Here is a 7,636-nt window from a genome sequence, read left to right on the forward strand (position 1 = left end):
ATGTTTTCCTGATTTTGAGTTAAATTGTGCTATATTGCTTAAATAGATTGAAGCGCGAAAATTCCGGAACATTATAGGATTAAGGAAATCTCGGTTGAGGTATGTATGGCTAAAACCCCGTCTTTTAGAAATTGAGCTTTATCGGTGGTTGTGTGAATACGGTAAGATTAAAAATTAAATCGTTGTATTGATTGTTATTTCACTTGGACTGGTGTTGCAACCTTATATGCGTGAGAAGTGTGTCTCAATATGATCAAAATGCTACTCTTGATAACTTTAGAAGGTGCAAGGGTTGTGAATCATGAATTGAAATGCTTAGACCTTAAATTGAAATTGAAGCTGCATATATTGTGCCATCTATGTGAAGTCTCCCTTATGCCTACAATTTTAATTGCTCTTGTGTGCACTTATTATCCTAAATTACAAATCTAACATCGAAATTGGGAACAATGTGAAATGCGACCTAGTGCCAAGAATGATGAGACAAAGCGGTGGCCCCAAGTGCCTACGAAATGAAATATGTGAAACAAAATGATTAAACAACGCCTTGGTAAGGCGGCCTAGCCGATCGGGCCGAGATCGGACTCCGCTCAAGATAGCGGTGGTAATGTGAATGAATTCCGGAAAAAAGGGAAAATGAGATTGTGATTGAAGTGTATGTCTCAAATGAGGCAACCTAGCCGATCGGGTCAAGATCGGACTCCGCTCAAGATAGCGGTGGTATTGTGAACAAATGATGAATAGTGTGAAATGCCCCAAAACTAAAGGCTATGGAAACATGATGTGAAAGTTTTATGATTCCTTATTGTTGATAATGTTGTGATTGTTTAAAGCTCTTGAGTGATACTTGTGATTTCCTTATTTTTATATGAAAGTTTTTTCTAATTAGACGGTGTTTGGTTATACATACTAGTACTATTCCATGGTACTAACGTCCCTTTTGCTGGGGCGCTATATTTTTAAAATGAATGTAGGTGGCTCTATAGCGGACAGTGCCGATCGTGCGTAGCGGAGTGTCCTCATCCCGAAGACTTGGTGAGCCCCTTTTTCCTTCAAAGGGGTTATGTTGTTCATCTTCTGTTGTAGACTTTCACTTTTGAGGTATAGCCGGGGCCTTGTTGCCGGCGTTGTCTTATTACGTCTTGTGTATCCATAGAGGCTCCATAGACATTGTGTGGGTTATGTTGGTTGGGTTAGTGATCTATGTACAACTCTATTCTCTAGTTCGTTTAAGCAATGACTGTATAAAATCTTGGAAACCTAACCACGATTTAAGGTTTGTGATATAAAAATGAACTAACATTGTTGAATGTTCAAGTTTGCTATTGTTTAAATAATCGAAAGCCGGATTTTCTTAATCATATTAAGTTGGGTAGAAAGTGTCAATAAGGCTTGCTCAGTTGGGTTCACTCGATTGAGCGCCGGTCGTGCCTCCCGAGGTTGGTGCGTGACAAACTTGGTATCAGAGCCTAAGGTTTTAAAGTGTCCTAGGATGTCTCGGAGCCGTGTCTAGTAGAGTCCTTCTTATCGGTGTGAAGTCGACCACATCTATAAGTTGGAGGCTACTTGGGCATTAGGAATAACACCCTTCTTTGATATTTTGAATCGTGCGGCAATTGTGAAACTATTCCTTGTCTAGCTGGTGCATTGTTCTACCTTTCAGTAAATGGCACCTTAGAAGAAAGCGAGAATTGGCCAAGAAGCCAATGCCACCCCAAGAGTGGCTGATGAATCACTGCTTGATATTGCGGGTGAGGGTAGTCGCCCTGCTATCACCCTGCCTGGTTCATCTATTCTAGAGCAGACTACCCCAGTTCCTACACCTGCGGAGGGTGCCACTATCCCTCCCATTGATACTCCTATCCCGCCTCCAGCCCCAACTCCCGGTTCTGGTATTTCTGATGGGGATCTTAGGGGAGCTATTCAGATGCTGACACGGCACTGGCCTCCCAGGCCCAGAGTTCAAATGTTGCACCCAGTTCATCCAGCCAGCAAGGGGATTCCACCAGTTCCAAGGTGAACAGATTTCTTCAGTTAGACCCTCCAGTGTTTACGGGTGCCAATCCGAAAGAGGACCATCAAGATTTTATTGATGAGATGCACAAGACCCTCAGGGTTATGCGTGCAACTGAGACAGAGGGAGTAGAGTTAGCTGCTTACCGTCTGAAAGGGGCAGCCTATTCGTGGTTTGAGTTGTGGGAAGATTCCCGTGAGGAGGGGAGCCCTCCGGCGAGGTAGAGCGAGTTTGCCAATGCATTTGTAGACCATTTCCCGCCTGCTAAGACAAGGGCAGCCGTGCAGCTGAGTTTGAGAATCTGAAGCAAGGTAGCAGAAGTGTATGGGAGTACCATATGGAGTTTGCTCGCCTGTCCAAATATGTTATTCACATGTTGCCCACAATGGAGGCTAGGGTGCGCCGGTTTGTTCAGGGCCATAATCCTTTGACTACTAATGAGGCTTCTACAGCTGCATTGAATTCTGACATGAATTATGGGAAGATGGTAGCATTTACTCAGGCCACAGAGAACCGCAAACTGAAGAACAAAATGGAGAGAGAGGATAGCAGAAAGACCCGATCTGCGGGCAACAGGGGCGAGTCTCTAGGTAGGGGAAGATCAGCTTTCCGGGGAGGGTCATCAGGGTCATCCCAGTCTGTTGCATAGTATTCAGCCAGTGCACCGCCATCAGGGCCCAGCCAGCAGCAGCAGTGGAGTCGTTTCAGGCCCAGTAAGGGCGACAGGGGATCCCACCAGCAGGGTCGGTCAGGAGAGAGATCCCAGCAGCAGCAGAGGTCCCCGTGCCCCAGGTGCGGGAAGATGCACTCGGGGATTTGCTACATGGAGTTGCCCGTATGTTATGGATGTGGGATGAGGGGTCATATTCAGAGGCATTGTCGTGTATCTCGCCAGGGAGCAGGTAGGGGCACAGCACAGCCAGCCAGCCCAACAGCTGCTACATCTTCAGCCCCCTCTCCAGCCCGAGGTACCCCAGCACTCGCGGGGCGTGGTGCAACTAGGGGTGGTGCGCAGAGTTCGGGAGGACCCAGCCGGTTCTATGCTATGAGTGGTCGCCAGACTGCAGAGGCTTCTCCAGATGTTGTTACAGGTATTCTGACTGTCCAATCTCATGATGTGTATGTACTTATTGACCTCGGTTCCACCCCGTCCTATGTTACCCCTTTTATTGCTATGGAATTCGGGAAAGAACCAGAACAGCTTCATGAACCATTATCGGTATCTACTCCGGTTGGTGAGTCAATTTTGGCTACTCGAGTTTATAGAAGTTGTGTTGTCACGGTGCGTGGTAGGGATTCCAGGGACGATCTTATTGAATTGGGAATGGTCGACTTTGATATAATAATGGGAATGAATTGGCTTTATTCATGCTTTGCCAAACTTGATTGTCGGACTAGAAGTATGAGGCTTGAATTTCCTAATGAGCTCGGTATTGAATGGGAGGGAGATAATGTAGTGCCTAGAGGTTGGTTTATTTCCTACCTTAAGGCCGCGAAGATGATCAAAAAGGGGTGTATCTATCATTTAGTTCGGGTTACGGACACCAATGCTGAGGCGCTTAGCCTTGAGTCTGTAGCCGTTGCGAATGAATTCCCGGATGTTTTTCCAGATGAGCTCCCTGGGATCCCACCAGACAGGGAGATTGATTTTGGGATCGATGTGATGCCAGGCACGCAGCCTATATCAATTCCACCTTACAGAATGGCACCGGCAGAATTGAAAGAGCTCAAGGAACAATTGAAGGATTTGCTAGAAAAGGGTTTCATCTGACCGAGTGTATCCCCGAGGGGCGCACCGGTCTTGTTTGTAAGGAAGAAAGATGGGTCTCTGCGGATGTGTATTGACTACCGACAACTCACCAAAGTCACAACCAAAAACAAATACCCTGTACTAAGAATAGATGACTTGTTTGATCAATTGCAAGGTGCTACGTGTTTCTCGAAGATTGACCTGCGGTTCGGGTATCATCAATTGAAGATAAGGGAGCAGGATATTCCAAAAACAACTTTTAGGACTCGTTATGGGCACTCAAATTTCTGGTGATGTCTTTTGGGCTAACGAATGCCCCGGCAGCTTTCATGGATCTTATGAATCGAGTCTTCAAGCCTTTTCTAGACTCCTTTGTAATAGTGTTCATTGATGATATTCTTGTGTACTCCCGGAGTCGAGAGGATCATGCTAACCATCTCAGGGCAGTTTTGCAGACCCTTCAGCAGCATCGATTGTATGCGAAATTTTTGAAATATAAATTTTGGCTTGAATCTGTCGCGTTCTTGGGTCATGTCGTATCCAGGGAAGGAATTATGGTTGATCCTCAAAAGGTTGCAACAGTGAAAAATTGGCCTAGACCTACCACTCCAACAGAGATTTGCAGTTTCTTGGGTTTGGCCGGGTACTACAGAAGATTTGTGGAGGGGTTTTCTACTCATGCCTCTCCATTGACTAAATTGACGCAGAAAGCAGTTAAATTCCAATGGTCCGATGCTTGTGAGAGGAGTTTCCAAGAATTAAAATCAAGGTTGACAACAACACCGGTATTAGCCCTGCCAGAGGGTACAGAGGGGTTGGTGGTGTATTGCGATGCTTCAAGAGTCGGGCTTGGGTGTGTGTTAATGCAACATGGCAAGGTTATAGCTTACACTTCCAGGCAACTCAAGAATCATGAAAAGAATTATCCAACTCATGACCTAGAGCTAGCAGCAGTGGTGTTTGCGCTAAAGATTTGGCGACATTATCTGTATGGGGTCCATGTGGATGTATTCACGGACCACAAGAGCCTTCAATATATTTTCAAGGAGATGGAGCTGAATCTGAGACAGAGAAGATGGCTAGAGTTACTCAAGGACTACGACATCGATATTCTCTATCACCTGGGAAAGGATAATGTTGTAGCGGATGCTCTTAGTCGAAAATCTATGGGGAGCTTGGCTCATATGGAGGCATACCAGAGGCCGTTGACGAGGGAGGTTCACCAGTTGGCTAGTTTGGGAGTTCGCCTTGCGGACTCTAGTGAAGGAGGGATAACTGTGCAGAATAGAGCCGAATCGTTGCTCGTGGCGGAGGTGAAAGAAAAGCAATTCATTGATCCATTATTAGAACAGCTGAAAGAGGGGATTCATAAACACAAGACCACAGCTTTTTCCTTAGGCATGAATGATAGTACCCTACGGTACCAAGACCGCCTATGTGTTCCTGATATTGACGGTCATCGGGAAAGGATCATGGCAGAGGCTCACACTTCCAGGTATTCTGTGCACCCAGGTTCTACGAAAATGTATCATGATCGCAAGGAGATTTATTGGTGGAACAACATGAAGAGGGACGTGGCGGACTTTGTGGCTAGATGTCCGAACTATCAGCAAGTGAAGGCCGAACATCAAAGACCTGGAGGATTGGCTCAAAGCATAGAAATTCCAAAGGGGAAATGGGAGATGATCAATATGGATTTTGTGGTAGGGTTGCCACGCACTCCACGCATGTTTGACTCAATCTGGGTAATTGTTGATCGACTTACAAAATCAGCGCACTTCTTGCTAGTCAAATCTACCGACACAATGGAACAGTATGCTCAGTTGTATATCAAGGAAATAGTCAGGTTGCATGGTACTCCAGTCTCCATCATTTCAGATCGAGGGGCTCAATTCACGGCCAACTTTTGGAAGAAATTTCAACAAGGTTTGGGCACGCAGGTAAATCTTAGCACATCTTTTCACCCCTAGACTGTCGGGCAAGCAGAGCGGAATATTCAGACGCTTGAGGACATGTTGCGTGCTTGTACTCTTGATTTCAAAGGTAGCTGGGATGACCAATTGCCACTCATAGAATTTGCTTACAACAACAGCTTCCATGCTAGTATCCAAATGGCACCATTCGAGGCATTGTATGGTAGGAGATGCAGGTCTCCCATTGGGTGGTTCGAGTTAGAGAAGCAGAATTGATAAGGCCGGACCTCGTGCATCAGGCCATGGAGAAAGTCAAGATTATTAAGGAAAGGTTAAAAACTGCTCAGAGTCGCCAAAAGTCTTACTCGGATGTTCGTCGCAGAGATTTAGAGTTCAAAGAAGATGATTGGGTATTTTTGAAGGTTTTCCCTATGAAGGGTATCATGCGGTTTGGAAAGAAGGGAAAATTGAGTCTGAGGTTTGTCGGGCCATACAGAATCATTCAGAGGATTGGTCAGGTGGCATACAAGCTCGAGCTGCCACCCGAGATGTCATTGGTACACCCGGTCTTTCATGTGTCTATATTGAGAAAGGTAGTGGGAGATCCGTCCACTATTGTTCCAGTTGAAACGATTGAAGTTAATGAAGAGCTGTCGTATGAAGAAGTTCCAGTTGCCATTCTTAATAGGCAAGTTCGGAAATTGAGAAATAAGGAAATTGCATCCGTGAAAGTGTTATATCGGAACCAGCAAGTTGAGGAAGCCACTTGGGAAGCCGAGGATGAAATGAAAAAGAAGTACCCACATTTGTTTGAATAGTCATGTAATAGCTTTTATGCATTTGATTCCTACGGACTCTTATCTTTTGACTTAATCTATGTAAAACTGTTCCATTTTGGTTACGTATGTTGCCTATATGGCCATGGTTGGTGTTGTACAAGTTATGTTATGTTTATAGAACATGTATATGTTGTTAGGATGTGTTTCTAGGGCTCTCTGACAGGTGGATAGGCCTAGATACAAAGGAAACTCTGGCAAAATTTTTGAAAATTCAGGGAGTTAGCCAAATTTGGGACTGTTTACATGTTTCATGATGCGAAAAAGCTGAAGTTGCATAAGAATTCCTAATAAGTGACCCTTGATCCTCATTCGAGGACGATGATCTTAAGTGGGGGAGGATGTAAGGCCCCGTGAAACTTGTACTCAAAAATCCGAATCTCGTAGTGCCACGTTAGGATCATGTGTTAAAGTATCATAAAAAAATTCTTCGCGACGAGCAAGCTCGCCGCGGTTCGGACCCTGTTGGACTGATCTATCCACTAAAAAGTCAAGAAATAATGTTTTCCAGAAAAGCGCGATTCTGCGGTCGATAATGCGGTCGCATATCAGGTATGCGGACCGCATAATCGCTGCAAAGTGAAATAGTGTGTTAGCCAATTTTGAGGTCAACTATGCGATCAATTATGCAATCGCATAATGGATATGCGGGCCGCATAGTCGTCGCATAAATCCCTTGGGATTTTTGTGAGGGGAAGTTCTGCGGTGCATTATGCGACCGCAGAACGGGTATGCGGACCGCATTTCCGTCGCATACCCAAACAGTGTCTTCAGGTTTTGGGGAGCATTTTGCGGTCCATTATGCGGGCCGCATGTCAGCTTTGCGATCGCAGACCTGAGTCGGGGCTCCAGTTTTCTAAATTTTAAACCCGACCCCCTATCGGTATATCCTGTGCAATAGCTCATTTTGAGCCTATTTACTGACACTTTTAGAGTGAGAGAGAGGGGTCTAAGAGAGGGAAAGTGCTTCCCATCAAAATTACTCCATGAATCCTTTTTAAATCATTGAAGATAGTCAAGTGAGGGACCTAAACCTTCATCCCAAGAGGTAAGACTTCATCACCTCAGCTCTTATTTTTACACATAGCTACAGGGGTTCATTAGTGAGGTAATTCATGGGGAT

Source organism: Nicotiana attenuata, unplaced genomic scaffold (assembly GCF_001879085.1).
Source record: "Nicotiana attenuata strain UT unplaced genomic scaffold, NIATTr2, whole genome shotgun sequence".
Taxonomy (NCBI): domain Eukaryota; kingdom Viridiplantae; phylum Streptophyta; class Magnoliopsida; order Solanales; family Solanaceae; genus Nicotiana; species Nicotiana attenuata.